The 17,987-nt window shown below is 47.0% G+C and overlaps 10 non-coding genes across 10 annotated transcripts; all 10 read right to left on the bottom strand.

The window, feature by feature from the left end:
* Positions 1-1,022: 1,022 nt before the first annotated feature.
* On the bottom strand, positions 1,023-1,213 carry LOC142272845 (U2 spliceosomal RNA). Its single transcript, XR_012737640.1, has one exon. It is a non-coding gene; the product is annotated as a U2 spliceosomal RNA (small nuclear RNA).
* A 1,387-nt stretch (positions 1,214-2,600) lies between these two features.
* LOC142272866 (U2 spliceosomal RNA) lies at positions 2,601-2,796 on the bottom strand. Its single transcript, XR_012737659.1, has one exon. It is a non-coding gene; the product is annotated as a U2 spliceosomal RNA (small nuclear RNA).
* A 2,185-nt stretch (positions 2,797-4,981) lies between these two features.
* LOC142272864 (U2 spliceosomal RNA) lies at positions 4,982-5,174 on the bottom strand. Its single transcript, XR_012737658.1, has one exon. It is a non-coding gene; the product is annotated as a U2 spliceosomal RNA (small nuclear RNA).
* A 2,189-nt stretch (positions 5,175-7,363) lies between these two features.
* Positions 7,364-7,554, bottom strand: LOC142272844 (U2 spliceosomal RNA). Its single transcript, XR_012737639.1, has one exon. It is a non-coding gene; the product is annotated as a U2 spliceosomal RNA (small nuclear RNA).
* A 1,387-nt stretch (positions 7,555-8,941) lies between these two features.
* Positions 8,942-9,132, bottom strand: LOC142272842 (U2 spliceosomal RNA). The gene has a single exon (XR_012737638.1). It is a non-coding gene; the product is annotated as a U2 spliceosomal RNA (small nuclear RNA).
* Positions 9,133-10,519: 1,387 nt separating this feature from the next.
* LOC142272863 (U2 spliceosomal RNA) lies at positions 10,520-10,710 on the bottom strand. The gene has a single exon (XR_012737657.1). It is a non-coding gene; the product is annotated as a U2 spliceosomal RNA (small nuclear RNA).
* Positions 10,711-12,097: 1,387 nt separating this feature from the next.
* On the bottom strand, positions 12,098-12,288 carry LOC142272841 (U2 spliceosomal RNA). The gene has a single exon (XR_012737637.1). It is a non-coding gene; the product is annotated as a U2 spliceosomal RNA (small nuclear RNA).
* Positions 12,289-13,675: 1,387 nt separating this feature from the next.
* LOC142272840 (U2 spliceosomal RNA) lies at positions 13,676-13,866 on the bottom strand. Its single transcript, XR_012737636.1, has one exon. It is a non-coding gene; the product is annotated as a U2 spliceosomal RNA (small nuclear RNA).
* A 1,387-nt stretch (positions 13,867-15,253) lies between these two features.
* Positions 15,254-15,444, bottom strand: LOC142272839 (U2 spliceosomal RNA). The gene has a single exon (XR_012737635.1). It is a non-coding gene; the product is annotated as a U2 spliceosomal RNA (small nuclear RNA).
* A 1,387-nt stretch (positions 15,445-16,831) lies between these two features.
* LOC142272837 (U2 spliceosomal RNA) lies at positions 16,832-17,022 on the bottom strand. The gene has a single exon (XR_012737633.1). It is a non-coding gene; the product is annotated as a U2 spliceosomal RNA (small nuclear RNA).
* Between the last annotated feature and the right edge of the window lie 965 nt (positions 17,023-17,987).

Here is a 17,987-nt window from a genome sequence, read left to right as displayed (position 1 = left end):
CCCTTTCCTTCCCAGCCCCCAAACCCTGCCCTCTGTACCTTTCTCACCACCCGCTTCCCTTCTCCTGTCATCCCCCTACCACCCGGGAAAAAAAGAGATTGCCCCCTCCTTCCACTAGCCCACCCTCCCACCCAAAGAACAACTTCTTCTGCGCAGCTTGTTTTCTAGGCAGCAGCGCTATTGTGATGTCATCGGGGGGCATTGTGACAAGCCGCCAGTGTTCCGTCTCTTCATGTTGTGCACAGTTCAAACGGAAAATACATCAACAGGCAGACTACAGAAAAGCTTACTATCAAAGGTTAGAGGGGGGCTTTCTCAGAGGGCTTTTTACAGTTTTTCTATTCCCAATTAGCCGTTTAAGTGTACTTATTGAAAGTAGTAATTCTTTCATAGGCCGCCCTTTCTTAGTATTTGACGTTCCTTATATTGCGGTATGAGGCTTCGCAGTAGGTTGCAAACATTCATCACCCATGACTGTCCCCAATTGAGCTCAGAAGCTCAATGTCTATCATGACCTCTCTTTTAGAATGTCCAAGAGCAAGCAAACTATTCCTCCAGGAGAGGGCGCCAACAGACTACTAAAGAGATCATCATTACTCAAAGAAAACCCCAAAAACCAATGCATGATAGGAATAAACAGGTAACTTTCTTTGGAGTGGAAGCGGAGAGATCGCACCAGATGCCAATTCTAGATGTTATCACACCTGTGGTCACTGCAGCAGCAGGTGAATCCACTTTGTCCAAAAGGGATCTATTCCATTCAATTGCAAATGATCTAGATAAGACAGAGAACTGCAGCACGGGGACATAGCCGAGTTGGTCAGGTTGAGTGGTGATGAGTTTGCTATTTGGATGAATAAAGAAAGTCAAAAGTGTGAAAGATAAAAAACAAAAGGAGGAAGTGTGAAAAGTGAATGGGCCAAATTGAGGTGCATATGAAGACGTATGCTTTCTTCCAATTCATTAAATCGGGCTAATATGAATCAGGTGAATTGAGTTCTGCTTTTGGAAACTGGGTTAAGAAGGGGTGCACCGTTCCTGGAGGTACTGCAATACCAGGTCAATGCGTGGAGTGGACAGAGCAAGCTCTTTTTCCATCTCCCTGTTCTAAAAATCCATTTAATATATGGTCCCCAGATAGGGGACGTATCAGATATTAAACTGATAAGAACAGATACTACACTTGATCTTAGCCAAAAGGCCGAGAAGCGATAACCAGAATTGGTTTGGGCCTCGAGTGGCACCCTGGCCTATGCCGGACACATCTTAGGGAGAGAGAGCGAGAGGGAGACAAACCCACGCCTACACAAGACATTTTGTCACCCAAGCCAACCCTTGAAAAGGCTGCTTTGCAGAGCCAAAACAAGAAGAATGGTGCGTTTTGCAGCCGCCGCCCACTGCAATGAATCTGAATAACTCCTCCTTTAGGGCGCAAGCAACTCCCCTCCCCCTTGCAGTCTTTCCAATTCACGATACAAAAAGACGGACAGGACAGGTTGCCTGACTTTCCGTCACTGCCACCCTTTGCCATCCTTACCCGTAGAAAGCCCTTTCATCATCCCCAAACCCTAATCTTTTCCCTTTCCTTCCCAGCCCCCAAACCCTGCCCTCTGTACCTTTCTCACCACCCGCTTCCCTTCTCCTGTCATCCCCCTACCACCCGGGAAAAAAAGAGATTGCCCCCTCCTTCCACTAGCCCACCCTCCCACCCAAAGAACAACTTCTTCTGCGCAGCTTGTTTTCTAGGCAGCAGCGCTATTGTGATGTCATCGGGGGGCATTGTGACAAGCCGCCAGTGTTCCGTCTCTTCATGTTGTGCACAGTTCAAACGGAAAATACATCAACAGGCAGACTACAGAAAAGCTTACTATCAAAGGTTAGAGGGGGGCTTTCTCAGAGGGCTTTTTACAGTTTTTCTATTCCCAATTAGCCGTTTAAGTGTACTTATTGAAAGTAGTAATTCTTTCATAGGCCGCCCTTTCTTAGTATTTGACGTTCCTTATATTGCGGTATGAGGCTTCGCAGTAGGTTGCAAACATTCATCACCCATGACTGTCCCCAATTGAGCTCAGAAGCTCAATGTCTATCATGACCTCTCTTTTAGAATGTCCAAGAGCAAGCAAACTATTCCTCCAGGAGAGGGCGCCAACAGACTACTAAAGAGATCATCATTACTCAAAGAAAACCCCAAAAACCAATGCATGATAGGAATAAACAGGTAACTTTCTTTGGAGTGGAAGCGGAGAGATCGCACCAGATGCCAATTCTAGATGTTATCACACCTGTGGTCACTGCAGCAGCAGGTGAATCCACTTTGTCCAAAAGGGATCTATTCCATTCAATTGCAAATGATCTAGATAAGACAGAGAACTGCAGCACGGGGACATAGCCGAGTTGGTCAGGTTGAGTGGTGATGAGTTTGCTATTTGGATGAATAAAGAAAGTCAAAAGTGTGAAAGATAAAAAACAAAAGGAGGAAGTGTGAAAAGTGAATGGGCCAAATTGAGGTGCATATGAAGACGTATGCTTTCTTCCAATTCATTAAATCGGGCTAATATGAATCAGGTGAATTGAGTTCTGCTTTTGGAAACTGGGTTAAGAAGGGGTGCACCGTTCCTGGAGGTACTGCAATACCAGGTCAATGCGTGGAGTGGACAGAGCAAGCTCTTTTTCCATCTCCCTGTTCTAAAAATCCATTTAATATATGGTCCCCAGATAGGGGACGTATCAGATATTAAACTGATAAGAACAGATTTTGATTTAATGAAGCTTTCCAAAGCACCACAAAAAAAGCATGACCGAAGTCACACCAAAAACAGTGCAAAGGCTAGGATTCGTGTGGACCCCACCGTGAGGAGAGGGTCCCCAAAAATCAACCCCGTCCCTCCGAGCCAGAAGGCCACAGCAAGGGTCAGGGATCTTCGGTGCTCCCCCAAGCCGAAGCCTGGTTGAGCCTTGTCGTTGCTCCCAGCGTCCACCCAGGCATCTTACCCAAGTGGAGTAGAGAGCTACTAGTTGTTGGTTTCGCAGCCGAAACTGCCCGGACCGTCAACCGGTGTTGGTTTCTCAGCCCAAGGCTAACCGGACCTCCAACCGGGTGTTGGTTTCTCAGCCGAAGCTGACCCAGACCTCCAACCGGGTGTTGGTTTCTCAGCCGAAGCTGACCCGGACCTCCAACCGGGTGTTAGTTTCTCAGCCCAAAGCTGACCAGACCTCCGACCGGGATTATAAAAATTTCCCTTCCTAGCCAGAAGGCCGGGATAGGGTAATATGCTCAAAAAGTATGAAAAAGCAAGGTACGGTGTGCTACAGAGCCCAAGGCTTGCCGGGGTCCCAAGCCAGCAAGCTCAGACTCACTCCAGGGTCGTCAGTCCTGGGGCACGTTGTACCATAGCCCCCCACCCTTACTCAGTCTAATAGCCTCGATCCTGGTAGGGCCATGTTTTCCACTAGATGAATATACTATCCACCCAGAGTACTAGCAAGCGCAACCTTCCAGTGTGCATTGTATCATTGTACTAAGGTGGCCTGGAGCTTAAACCACCTCTTCGAACAACACTACACTTGATCTTATCCAAAAGGCCGAGAAGCGATAACCAGAATTGGTTTGGGCCTCGAGTGGCACCCTGGCCTATGCCGGACACATCTTAGGGAGAGAGAGCGAGAGGGAGACAAACCCACGCCTACACAAGACATTTTGTCACCCAAGCCAACCCTTGAAAAGGCTGCTTTGCAGAGCCAAAACAAGAAGAATGGTGCGTTTTGCAGCCGCCGCCCACTGCAATGAATCTGAATAACTCCTCCTTTAGGGCGCAAGCAACTCCCCTCCCCCTTGCAGTCTTTCCAATTCACGATACAAAAAGACGGACAGGACAGGTTGCCTGACTTTCCGTCACTGCCACCCTTTGCCATCCTTACCCGTAGAAAGCCCTTTCATCATCCCCAAACCCTAATCTTTTCCCTTTCCTTCCCAGCCCCCAAACCCTGCCCTCTGTACCTTTCTCACCACCCGCTTCCCTTCTCCTGTCATCCCCCTACCACCCGGGAAAAAAAGAGATTGCCCCCTCCTTCCACTAGCCCACCCTCCCACCCAAAGAACAACTTCTTCTGCGCAGCTTGTTTTCTAGGCAGCAGCGCTATTGTGATGTCATCGGGGGGCATTGTGACAAGCCGCCAGTGTTCCGTCTCTTCATGTTGTGCACAGTTCAAACGGAAAATACATCAACAGGCAGACTACAGAAAAGCTTACTATCAAAGGTTAGAGGGGGGCTTTCTCAGAGGGCTTTTTACAGTTTTTCTATTCCCAATTAGCCGTTTAAGTGTACTTATTGAAAGTAGTAATTCTTTCATAGGCCGCCCTTTCTTAGTATTTGACGTTCCTTATATTGCGGTATGAGGCTTCGCAGTAGGTTGCAAACATTCATCACCCATGACTGTCCCCAATTGAGCTCAGAAGCTCAATGTCTATCATGACCTCTCTTTTAGAATGTCCAAGAGCAAGCAAACTATTCCTCCAGGAGAGGGCGCCAACAGACTACTAAAGAGATCATCATTACTCAAAGAAAACCCCAAAAACCAATGCATGATAGGAATAAACAGGTAACTTTCTTTGGAGTGGAAGCGGAGAGATCGCACCAGATGCCAATTCTAGATGTTATCACACCTGTGGTCACTGCAGCAGCAGGTGAATCCACTTTGTCCAAAAGGGATCTATTCCATTCAATTGCAAATGATCTAGATAAGACAGAGAACTGCAGCACGGGGACATAGCCGAGTTGGTCAGGTTGAGTGGTGATGAGTTTGCTATTTGGATGAATAAAGAAAGTCAAAAGTGTGAAAGATAAAAAACAAAAGGAGGAAGTGTGAAAAGTGAATGGGCCAAATTGAGGTGCATATGAAGACGTATGCTTTCTTCCAATTCATTAAATCGGGCTAATATGAATCAGGTGAATTGAGTTCTGCTTTTGGAAACTGGGTTAAGAAGGGGTGCACCGTTCCTGGAGGTACTGCAATACCAGGTCAATGCGTGGAGTGGACAGAGCAAGCTCTTTTTCCATCTCCCTGTTCTAAAAATCCATTTAATATATGGTCCCCAGATAGGGGACGTATCAGATATTAAACTGATAAGAACAGATTTTTGATTTAATGAAGCTTTCCAAAGCACCACAAAAAATGCATGACCGAAGTCACACCAAAAACAGTGCAAAGGCTAGGATTCGTGTGGACCCCACCGTGAGGAGAGGGTCCCCAAAAATCAACCCCGTCCCTCCGAGCCAGAAGGCCACAGCAAGGGTCAGGGATCTTCGGTGCTCCCCCAAGCCGAAGCCTGGTTGAGCCTTGTCGTTGCTCCCAGCGTCCACCCAGGCATCTTACCCAAGTGGAGTAGAGAGCTACTAGTTGTTGGTTTCGCAGCCGAAACTGCCCGGACCGTCAACCGGTGTTGGTTTCTCAGCCCAAGGCTAACCGGACCTCCAACCGGGTGTTGGTTTCTCCGCCGAAGCTGACCCAGACCTCCAACCGGGTGTTGGTTTCTCAGCCGAAGCTGACCCAGACCTCCAACCGGGTGTTAGTTTCTCAGCCCAAAGCTGACCAGACCTCCGACCGGGATTGTAAAAATTTCCCTTCCTAGCCAGAAGGCCGGGATAGGGTAATATGCTCAAAAAGTATGAAAAGGCAAGGTACGGTGTGCTACAGAGCCCAAGGCTTGCCGGGGTCCCAAGCCAGCAAGCTCAGACTCACTCCAGGGTCGTCAGTCCTGGGGCACGTTGTACCATAGCCCCCCACCCTTACTCAGTCTAATAGCCTCGATCCTGGTAGGGCCATGTTTTCCTCTAGATGAATATACTATCCACCCAGAGTACTAGCAAGCGCAACCTTCCAGTGTGCATTGTATCATTGTACTAAGGTGGCCTGGAGCTTAAACCACCTCTTCGAACAACACTACACTTGATCTTAGCCAAAAGGCCGAGAAGCGATAACCAGAATTGGTTTGGGCCTCGAGTGGCACCCTGGCCTATGCCGGACACATCTTAGGGAGAGAGAGCGAGAGGGAGACAAACCCACGCCTACACAAGACATTTTGTCACCCAAGCCAACCCTTGAAAAGGCTGCTTTGCAGAGCCAAAACAAGAAGAATGGTGCGTTTTGCAGCCGCCGCCCACTGCAATGAATCTGAATAACTCCTCCTTTAGGGCGCAAGCAACTCCCCTCCCCCTTGCAGTCTTTCCAATTCACGATACAAAAAGACGGACAGGACAGGTTGCCTGACTTTCCGTCACTGCCACCCTTTGCCATCCTTACCCGTAGAAAGCCCTTTCATCATCCCCAAACCCTAATCTTTTCCCTTTCCTTCCCAGCCCCCAAACCCTGCCCTCTGTACCTTTCTCACCACCCGCTTCCCTTCTCCTGTCATCCCCCTACCACCCGGGAAAAAAAGAGATTGCCCCCTCCTTCCACTAGCCCACCCTCCCACCCAAAGAACAACTTCTTCTGCGCAGCTTGTTTTCTAGGCAGCAGCGCTATTGTGATGTCATCGGGGGGCATTGTGACAAGCCGCCAGTGTTCCGTCTCTTCATGTTGTGCACAGTTCAAACGGAAAATACATCAACAGGCAGACTACAGAAAAGCTTACTATCAAAGGTTAGAGGGGGGCTTTCTCAGAGGGCTTTTTACAGTTTTTCTATTCCCAATTAGCCGTTTAAGTGTACTTATTGAAAGTAGTAATTCTTTCATAGGCCGCCCTTTCTTAGTATTTGACGTTCCTTATATTGCGGTATGAGGCTTCGCAGTAGGTTGCAAACATTCATCACCCATGACTGTCCCCAATTGAGCTCAGAAGCTCAATGTCTATCATGACCTCTCTTTTAGAATGTCCAAGAGCAAGCAAACTATTCCTCCAGGAGAGGGCGCCAACAGACTACTAAAGAGATCATCATTACTCAAAGAAAACCCCAAAAACCAATGCATGATAGGAATAAACAGGTAACTTTCTTTGGAGTGGAAGCGGAGAGATCGCACCAGATGCCAATTCTAGATGTTATCACACCTGTGGTCACTGCAGCAGCAGGTGAATCCACTTTGTCCAAAAGGGATCTATTCCATTCAATTGCAAATGATCTAGATAAGACAGAGAACTGCAGCACGGGGACATAGCCGAGTTGGTCAGGTTGAGTGGTGATGAGTTTGCTATTTGGATGAATAAAGAAAGTCAAAAGTGTGAAAGATAAAAAACAAAAGGAGGAAGTGTGAAAAGTGAATGGGCCAAATTGAGGTGCATATGAAGACGTATGCTTTCTTCCAATTCATTAAATCGGGCTAATATGAATCAGGTGAATTGAGTTCTGCTTTTGGAAACTGGGTTAAGAAGGGGTGCACCGTTCCTGGAGGTACTGCAATACCAGGTCAATGCGTGGAGTGGACAGAGCAAGCTCTTTTTCCATCTCCCTGTTCTAAAAATCCATTTAATATATGGTCCCCAGATAGGGGACGTATCAGATATTAAACTGATAAGAACAGATACTACACTTGATCTTAGCCAAAAGGCCGAGAAGCGATAACCAGAATTGGTTTGGGCCTCGAGTGGCACCCTGGCCTATGCCGGACACATCTTAGGGAGAGAGAGCGAGAGGGAGACAAACCCACGCCTACACAAGACATTTTGTCACCCAAGCCAACCCTTGAAAAGGCTGCTTTGCAGAGCCAAAACAAGAAGAATGGTGCGTTTTGCAGCCGCCGCCCACTGCAATGAATCTGAATAACTCCTCCTTTAGGGCGCAAGCAACTCCCCTCCCCCTTGCAGTCTTTCCAATTCACGATACAAAAAGACGGACAGGACAGGTTGCCTGACTTTCCGTCACTGCCACCCTTTGCCATCCTTACCCGTAGAAAGCCCTTTCATCATCCCCAAACCCTAATCTTTTCCCTTTCCTTCCCAGCCCCCAAACCCTGCCCTCTGTACCTTTCTCACCACCCGCTTCCCTTCTCCTGTCATCCCCCTACCACCCGGGAAAAAAAGAGATTGCCCCCTCCTTCCACTAGCCCACCCTCCCACCCAAAGAACAACTTCTTCTGCGCAGCTTGTTTTCTAGGCAGCAGCGCTATTGTGATGTCATCGGGGGGCATTGTGACAAGCCGCCAGTGTTCCGTCTCTTCATGTTGTGCACAGTTCAAACGGAAAATACATCAACAGGCAGACTACAGAAAAGCTTACTATCAAAGGTTAGAGGGGGGCTTTCTCAGAGGGCTTTTTACAGTTTTTCTATTCCCAATTAGCCGTTTAAGTGTACTTATTGAAAGTAGTAATTCTTTCATAGGCCGCCCTTTCTTAGTATTTGACGTTCCTTATATTGCGGTATGAGGCTTCGCAGTAGGTTGCAAACATTCATCACCCATGACTGTCCCCAATTGAGCTCAGAAGCTCAATGTCTATCATGACCTCTCTTTTAGAATGTCCAAGAGCAAGCAAACTATTCCTCCAGGAGAGGGCGCCAACAGACTACTAAAGAGATCATCATTACTCAAAGAAAACCCCAAAAACCAATGCATGATAGGAATAAACAGGTAACTTTCTTTGGAGTGGAAGCGGAGAGATCGCACCAGATGCCAATTCTAGATGTTATCACACCTGTGGTCACTGCAGCAGCAGGTGAATCCACTTTGTCCAAAAGGGATCTATTCCATTCAATTGCAAATGATCTAGATAAGACAGAGAACTGCAGCACGGGGACATAGCCGAGTTGGTCAGGTTGAGTGGTGATGAGTTTGCTATTTGGATGAATAAAGAAAGTCAAAAGTGTGAAAGATAAAAAACAAAAGGAGGAAGTGTGAAAAGTGAATGGGCCAAATTGAGGTGCATATGAAGACGTATGCTTTCTTCCAATTCATTAAATCGGGCTAATATGAATCAGGTGAATTGAGTTCTGCTTTTGGAAACTGGGTTAAGAAGGGGTGCACCGTTCCTGGAGGTACTGCAATACCAGGTCAATGCGTGGAGTGGACAGAGCAAGCTCTTTTTCCATCTCCCTGTTCTAAAAATCCATTTAATATATGGTCCCCAGATAGGGGACGTATCAGATATTAAACTGATAAGAACAGATACTACACTTGATCTTAGCCAAAAGGCCGAGAAGCGATAACCAGAATTGGTTTGGGCCTCGAGTGGCACCCTGGCCTATGCCGGACACATCTTAGGGAGAGAGAGCGAGAGGGAGACAAACCCACGCCTACACAAGACATTTTGTCACCCAAGCCAACCCTTGAAAAGGCTGCTTTGCAGAGCCAAAACAAGAAGAATGGTGCGTTTTGCAGCCGCCGCCCACTGCAATGAATCTGAATAACTCCTCCTTTAGGGCGCAAGCAACTCCCCTCCCCCTTGCAGTCTTTCCAATTCACGATACAAAAAGACGGACAGGACAGGTTGCCTGACTTTCCGTCACTGCCACCCTTTGCCATCCTTACCCGTAGAAAGCCCTTTCATCATCCCCAAACCCTAATCTTTTCCCTTTCCTTCCCAGCCCCCAAACCCTGCCCTCTGTACCTTTCTCACCACCCGCTTCCCTTCTCCTGTCATCCCCCTACCACCCGGGAAAAAAAGAGATTGCCCCCTCCTTCCACTAGCCCACCCTCCCACCCAAAGAACAACTTCTTCTGCGCAGCTTGTTTTCTAGGCAGCAGCGCTATTGTGATGTCATCGGGGGGCATTGTGACAAGCCGCCAGTGTTCCGTCTCTTCATGTTGTGCACAGTTCAAACGGAAAATACATCAACAGGCAGACTACAGAAAAGCTTACTATCAAAGGTTAGAGGGGGGCTTTCTCAGAGGGCTTTTTACAGTTTTTCTATTCCCAATTAGCCGTTTAAGTGTACTTATTGAAAGTAGTAATTCTTTCATAGGCCGCCCTTTCTTAGTATTTGACGTTCCTTATATTGCGGTATGAGGCTTCGCAGTAGGTTGCAAACATTCATCACCCATGACTGTCCCCAATTGAGCTCAGAAGCTCAATGTCTATCATGACCTCTCTTTTAGAATGTCCAAGAGCAAGCAAACTATTCCTCCAGGAGAGGGCGCCAACAGACTACTAAAGAGATCATCATTACTCAAAGAAAACCCCAAAAACCAATGCATGATAGGAATAAACAGGTAACTTTCTTTGGAGTGGAAGCGGAGAGATCGCACCAGATGCCAATTCTAGATGTTATCACACCTGTGGTCACTGCAGCAGCAGGTGAATCCACTTTGTCCAAAAGGGATCTATTCCATTCAATTGCAAATGATCTAGATAAGACAGAGAACTGCAGCACGGGGACATAGCCGAGTTGGTCAGGTTGAGTGGTGATGAGTTTGCTATTTGGATGAATAAAGAAAGTCAAAAGTGTGAAAGATAAAAAACAAAAGGAGGAAGTGTGAAAAGTGAATGGGCCAAATTGAGGTGCATATGAAGACGTATGCTTTCTTCCAATTCATTAAATCGGGCTAATATGAATCAGGTGAATTGAGTTCTGCTTTTGGAAACTGGGTTAAGAAGGGGTGCACCGTTCCTGGAGGTACTGCAATACCAGGTCAATGCATGGAGTGGACAGAGCAAGCTCTTTTTCCATCTCCCTGTTCTAAAAATCCATTTAATATATGGTCCCCAGATAGGGGACGTATCAGATATTAAACTGATAAGAACAGATACTACACTTGATCTTAGCCAAAAGGCCGAGAAGCGATAACCAGAATTGGTTTGGGCCTCGAGTGGCACCCTGGCCTATGCCGGACACATCTTAGGGAGAGAGAGCGAGAGGGAGACAAACCCACGCCTACACAAGACATTTTGTCACCCAAGCCAACCCTTGAAAAGGCTGCTTTGCAGAGCCAAAACAAGAAGAATGGTGCGTTTTGCAGCCGCCGCCCACTGCAATGAATCTGAATAACTCCTCCTTTAGGGCGCAAGCAACTCCCCTCCCCCTTGCAGTCTTTCCAATTCACGATACAAAAAGACGGACAGGACAGGTTGCCTGACTTTCCGTCACTGCCACCCTTTGCCATCCTTACCCGTAGAAAGCCCTTTCATCATCCCCAAACCCTAATCTTTTCCCTTTCCTTCCCAGCCCCCAAACCCTGCCCTCTGTACCTTTCTCACCACCCGCTTCCCTTCTCCTGTCATCCCCCTACCACCCGGGAAAAAAAGAGATTGCCCCCTCCTTCCACTAGCCCACCCTCCCACCCAAAGAACAACTTCTTCTGCGCAGCTTGTTTTCTAGGCAGCAGCGCTATTGTGATGTCATCGGGGGGCATTGTGACAAGCCGCCAGTGTTCCGTCTCTTCATGTTGTGCACAGTTCAAACGGAAAATACATCAACAGGCAGACTACAGAAAAGCTTACTATCAAAGGTTAGAGGGGGGCTTTCTCAGAGGGCTTTTTACAGTTTTTCTATTCCCAATTAGCCGTTTAAGTGTACTTATTGAAAGTAGTAATTCTTTCATAGGCCGCCCTTTCTTAGTATTTGACGTTCCTTATATTGCGGTATGAGGCTTCGCAGTAGGTTGCAAACATTCATCACCCATGACTGTCCCCAATTGAGCTCAGAAGCTCAATGTCTATCATGACCTCTCTTTTAGAATGTCCAAGAGCAAGCAAACTATTCCTCCAGGAGAGGGCGCCAACAGACTACTAAAGAGATCATCATTACTCAAAGAAAACCCCAAAAACCAATGCATGATAGGAATAAACAGGTAACTTTCTTTGGAGTGGAAGCGGAGAGATCGCACCAGATGCCAATTCTAGATGTTATCACACCTGTGGTCACTGCAGCAGCAGGTGAATCCACTTTGTCCAAAAGGGATCTATTCCATTCAATTGCAAATGATCTAGATAAGACAGAGAACTGCAGCACGGGGACATAGCCGAGTTGGTCAGGTTGAGTGGTGATGAGTTTGCTATTTGGATGAATAAAGAAAGTCAAAAGTGTGAAAGATAAAAAACAAAAGGAGGAAGTGTGAAAAGTGAATGGGCCAAATTGAGGTGCATATGAAGACGTATGCTTTCTTCCAATTCATTAAATCGGGCTAATATGAATCAGGTGAATTGAGTTCTGCTTTTGGAAACTGGGTTAAGAAGGGGTGCACCGTTCCTGGAGGTACTGCAATACCAGGTCAATGCGTGGAGTGGACAGAGCAAGCTCTTTTTCCATCTCCCTGTTCTAAAAATCCATTTAATATATGGTCCCCAGATAGGGGACGTATCAGATATTAAACTGATAAGAACAGATACTACACTTGATCTTAGCCAAAAGGCCGAGAAGCGATAACCAGAATTGGTTTGGGCCTCGAGTGGCACCCTGGCCTATGCCGGACACATCTTAGGGAGAGAGAGCGAGAGGGAGACAAACCCACGCCTACACAAGACATTTTGTCACCCAAGCCAACCCTTGAAAAGGCTGCTTTGCAGAGCCAAAACAAGAAGAATGGTGCGTTTTGCAGCCGCCGCCCACTGCAATGAATCTGAATAACTCCTCCTTTAGGGCGCAAGCAACTCCCCTCCCCCTTGCAGTCTTTCCAATTCACGATACAAAAAGACGGACAGGACAGGTTGCCTGACTTTCCGTCACTGCCACCCTTTGCCATCCTTACCCGTAGAAAGCCCTTTCATCATCCCCAAACCCTAATCTTTTCCCTTTCCTTCCCAGCCCCCAAACCCTGCCCTCTGTACCTTTCTCACCACCCGCTTCCCTTCTCCTGTCATCCCCCTACCACCCGGGAAAAAAAGAGATTGCCCCCTCCTTCCACTAGCCCACCCTCCCACCCAAAGAACAACTTCTTCTGCGCAGCTTGTTTTCTAGGCAGCAGCGCTATTGTGATGTCATCGGGGGGCATTGTGACAAGCCGCCAGTGTTCCGTCTCTTCATGTTGTGCACAGTTCAAACGGAAAATACATCAACAGGCAGACTACAGAAAAGCTTACTATCAAAGGTTAGAGGGGGGCTTTCTCAGAGGGCTTTTTACAGTTTTTCTATTCCCAATTAGCCGTTTAAGTGTACTTATTGAAAGTAGTAATTCTTTCATAGGCCGCCCTTTCTTAGTATTTGACGTTCCTTATATTGCGGTATGAGGCTTCGCAGTAGGTTGCAAACATTCATCACCCATGACTGTCCCCAATTGAGCTCAGAAGCTCAATGTCTATCATGACCTCTCTTTTAGAATGTCCAAGAGCAAGCAAACTATTCCTCCAGGAGAGGGCGCCAACAGACTACTAAAGAGATCATCATTACTCAAAGAAAACCCCAAAAACCAATGCATGATAGGAATAAACAGGTAACTTTCTTTGGAGTGGAAGCGGAGAGATCGCACCAGATGCCAATTCTAGATGTTATCACACCTGTGGTCACTGCAGCAGCAGGTGAATCCACTTTGTCCAAAAGGGATCTATTCCATTCAATTGCAAATGATCTAGATAAGACAGAGAACTGCAGCACGGGGACATAGCCGAGTTGGTCAGGTTGAGTGGTGATGAGTTTGCTATTTGGATGAATAAAGAAAGTCAAAAGTGTGAAAGATAAAAAACAAAAGGAGGAAGTGTGAAAAGTGAATGGGCCAAATTGAGGTGCATATGAAGACGTATGCTTTCTTCCAATTCATTAAATCGGGCTAATATGAATCAGGTGAATTGAGTTCTGCTTTTGGAAACTGGGTTAAGAAGGGGTGCACCGTTCCTGGAGGTACTGCAATACCAGGTCAATGCGTGGAGTGGACAGAGCAAGCTCTTTTTCCATCTCCCTGTTCTAAAAATCCATTTAATATATGGTCCCCAGATAGGGGACGTATCAGATATTAAACTGATAAGAACAGATACTACACTTGATCTTAGCCAAAAGGCCGAGAAGCGATAACCAGAATTGGTTTGGGCCTCGAGTGGCACCCTGGCCTATGCCGGACACATCTTAGGGAGAGAGAGCGAGAGGGAGACAAACCCACGCCTACACAAGACATTTTGTCACCCAAGCCAACCCTTGAAAAGGCTGCTTTGCAGAGCCAAAACAAGAAGAATGGTGCGTTTTGCAGCCGCCGCCCACTGCAATGAATCTGAATAACTCCTCCTTTAGGGCGCAAGCAACTCCCCTCCCCCTTGCAGTCTTTCCAATTCACGATACAAAAAGACGGACAGGACAGGTTGCCTGACTTTCCGTCACTGCCACCCTTTGCCATCCTTACCCGTAGAAAGCCCTTTCATCATCCCCAAACCCTAATCTTTTCCCTTTCCTTCCCAGCCCCCAAACCCTGCCCTCTGTACCTTTCTCACCACCCGCTTCCCTTCTCCTGTCATCCCCCTACCACCCGGGAAAAAAAGAGATTGCCCCCTCCTTCCACTAGCCCACCCTCCCACCCAAAGAACAACTTCTTCTGCGCAGCTTGTTTTCTAGGCAGCAGCGCTATTGTGATGTCATCGGGGGGCATTGTGACAAGCCGCCAGTGTTCCGTCTCTTCATGTTGTGCACAGTTCAAACGGAAAATACATCAACAGGCAGACTACAGAAAAGCTTACTATCAAAGGTTAGAGGGGGGCTTTCTCAGAGGGCTTTTTACAGTTTTTCTATTCCCAATTAGCCGTTTAAGTGTACTTATTGAAAGTAGTAATTCTTTCATAGGCCGCCCTTTCTTAGTATTTGACGTTCCTTATATTGCGGTATGAGGCTTCGCAGTAGGTTGCAAACATTCATCACCCATGACTGTCCCCAATTGAGCTCAGAAGCTCAATGTCTATCATGACCTCTCTTTTAGAATGTCCAAGAGCAAGCAAACTATTCCTCCAGGAGAGGGCGCCAACAGACTACTAAAGAGATCATCATTACTCAAAGAAAACCCCAAAAACCAATGCATGATAGGAATAAACAGGTAACTTTCTTTGGAGTGGAAGCGGAGAGATCGCACCAGATGCCAATTCTAGATGTTATCACACCTGTGGTCACTGCAGCAGCAGGTGAATCCACTTTGTCCAAAAGGGATCTATTCCATTCAATTGCAAATGATCTAGATAAGACAGAGAACTGCAGCACGGGGACATAGCCGAGTTGGTCAGGTTGAGTGGTGATGAGTTTGCTATTTGGATGAATAAAGAAAGTCAAAAGTGTGAAAGATAAAAAACAAAAGGAGGAAGTGTGAAAAGTGAATGGGCCAAATTGAGGTGCATATGAAGACGTATGCTTTCTTCCAATTCATTAAATCGGGCTAATATGAATCAGGTGAATTGAGTTCTGCTTTTGGAAACTGGGTTAAGAAGGGGTGCACCGTTCCTGGAGGTACTGCAATACCAGGTCAATGCGTGGAGTGGACAGAGCAAGCTCTTTTTCCATCTCCCTGTTCTAAAAATCCATTTAATATATGGTCCCCAGATAGGGGACGTATCAGATATTAAACTGATAAGAACAGATACTACACTTGATCTTAGCCAAAAGGCCGAGAAGCGATAACCAGAATTGGTTTGGGCCTCGAGTGGCACCCTGGCCTATGCCGGACACATCTTAGGGAGAGAGAGCGAGAGGGAGACAAACCCACGCCTACACAAGACATTTTGTCACCCAAGCCAACCCTTGAAAAGGCTGCTTTGCAGAGCCAAAACAAGAAGAATGGTGCGTTTTGCAGCCGCCGCCCACTGCAATGAATCTGAATAACTCCTCCTTTAGGGCGCAAGCAACTCCCCTCCCCCTTGCAGTCTTTCCAATTCACGATACAAAAAGACGGACAGGACAGGTTGCCTGACTTTCCGTCACTGCCACCCTTTGCCATCCTTACCCGTAGAAAGCCCTTTCATCATCCCCAAACCCTAATCTTTTCCCTTTCCTTCCCAGCCCCCAAACCCTGCCCTCTGTACCTTTCTCACCACCCGCTTCCCTTCTCCTGTCATCCCCCTACCACCCGGGAAAAAAAGAGATTGCCCCCTCCTTCCACTAGCCCACCCTCCCACCCAAAGAACAACTTCTTCTGCGCAGCTTGTTTTCTAGGCAGCAGCGCTATTGTGATGTCATCGGGGGGCATTGTGACAAGCCGCCAGTGTTCCGTCTCTTCATGTTGTGCACAGTTCAAACGGAAAATACATCAACAGGCAGACTACAGAAAAGCTTACTATCAAAGGTTAGAGGGGGGCTTTCTCAGAGGGCTTTTTACAGTTTTTCTATTCCCAATTAGCCGTTTAAGTGTACTTATTGAAAGTAGTAATTCTTTCATAGGCCGCCCTTTCTTAGTATTTGACGTTCCTTATATTGCGGTATGAGGCTTCGCAGTAGGTTGCAAACATTCATCACCCATGACTGTCCCCAATTGAGCTCAGAAGCTCAATGTCTATCATGACCTCTCTTTTAGAATGTCCAAGAGCAAGCAAACTATTCCTCCAGGAGAGGGCGCCAACAGACTACTAAAGAGATCATCATTACTCAAAGAAAACCCCAAAAACCAATGCATGATAGGAATAAACAGGTAACTTTCTTTGGAGTGGAAGCGGAGAGATCGCACCAGATGCCAATTCTAGATGTTATCACACCTGTGGTCACTGCAGCAGCAGGTGAATCCACTTTGTCCAAAAGGGATCTATTCCATTCAATTGCAAATGATCTAGATAAGACAGAGAACTGCAGCACGGGGACATAGCCGAGTTGGTCAGGTTGAGTGGTGATGAGTTTGCTATTTGGATGAATAAAGAAAGTCAAAAGTGTGAAAGATAAAAAACAAAAGGAGGAAGTGTGAAAAGTGAATGGGCCAAATTGAGGTGCATATGAAGACGTATGCTTTCTTCCAATTCATTAAATCGGGCTAATATGAATCAGGTGAATTGAGTTCTGCTTTTGGAAACTGGGTTAAGAAGGGGTGCACCGTTCCTGGAGGTACTGCAATACCAGGTCAATGCGTGGAGTGGACAGAGCAAGCTCTTTTTCCATCTCCCTGTTCTAAAAATCCATTTAATATATGGTCCCCAGATAGGGGACGTATCAGATATTAAACTGATAAGAACAGATACTACACTTGATCTTAGCCAAAAGGCCGAGAAGCGATAACCAGAATTGGTTTGGGCCTCGAGTGGCACCCTGGCCTATGCCGGACACATCTTAGGGAGAGAGAGCGAGAGGGAGACAAACCCACGCCTACACAAGACATTTTGTCACCCAAGCCAACCCTTGAAAAGGCTGCTTTGCAGAGCCAAAACAAGAAGAATGGTGCGTTTTGCAGCCGCCGCCCACTGCAATGAATCTGAATAACTCCTCCTTTAGGGCGCAAGCAACTCCCCTCCCCCTTGCAGTCTTTCCAATTCACGATACAAAAAGACGGACAGGACAGGTTGCCTGACTTTCCGTCACTGCCACCCTTTGCCATCCTTACCCGTAGAAAGCTCTTTCATCATCCCCAAACCCTAATCTTTTCCCTTTCCTTCCCAGCCCCCAAACCCTGCCCTCTGTACCTTTCTCACCACCCGCTTCCCTTCTCCTGTCATCCCCCTACCACCCGGGAAAAAAAGAGATTGCCCCCTCCTTCCACTAGCCCACCCTCCCACCCAAAGAACAACTTCTTCTGCGCAGCTTGTTTTCTAGGCAGCAGCGCTATTGTGATGTCATCGGGGGGCATTGTGACAAGCCGCCAGTGTTCCGTCTCTTCATGTTGTGCACAGTTCAAACGGAAAATACATCAACAGGCAGACTACAGAAAAGCTTACTATCAAAGGTTAGAGGGGGGCTTTCTCAGAGGGCTTTTTACAGTTTTTCTATTCCCAATTAGCCGTTTAAGTGTACTTATTGAAAGTAGTAATTCTTTCATAGGCCGCCCTTTCTTAGTATTTGACGTTCCTTATATTGCGGTATGAGGCTTCGCAGTAGGTTGCAAACATTCATCACCCATGACTGTCCCCAATTGAGCTCAGAAGCTCAATGTCTATCATGACCTCTCTTTTAGAATGTCCAAGAGCAAGCAAACTATTCCTCCAGGAGAGGGCGCCAACAGACTACTAAAGAGATCATCATTACTCA

Source organism: Anomaloglossus baeobatrachus, unplaced genomic scaffold (genome assembly GCF_048569485.1).
Source record: "Anomaloglossus baeobatrachus isolate aAnoBae1 unplaced genomic scaffold, aAnoBae1.hap1 Scaffold_3562, whole genome shotgun sequence".
Taxonomy (NCBI): Eukaryota; Metazoa; Chordata; class Amphibia; order Anura; family Aromobatidae; genus Anomaloglossus; species Anomaloglossus baeobatrachus.
The sequence above is the reverse complement of the archived record's forward strand: the minus strand, read 5'-3'. Positions and strand labels throughout refer to the sequence as shown.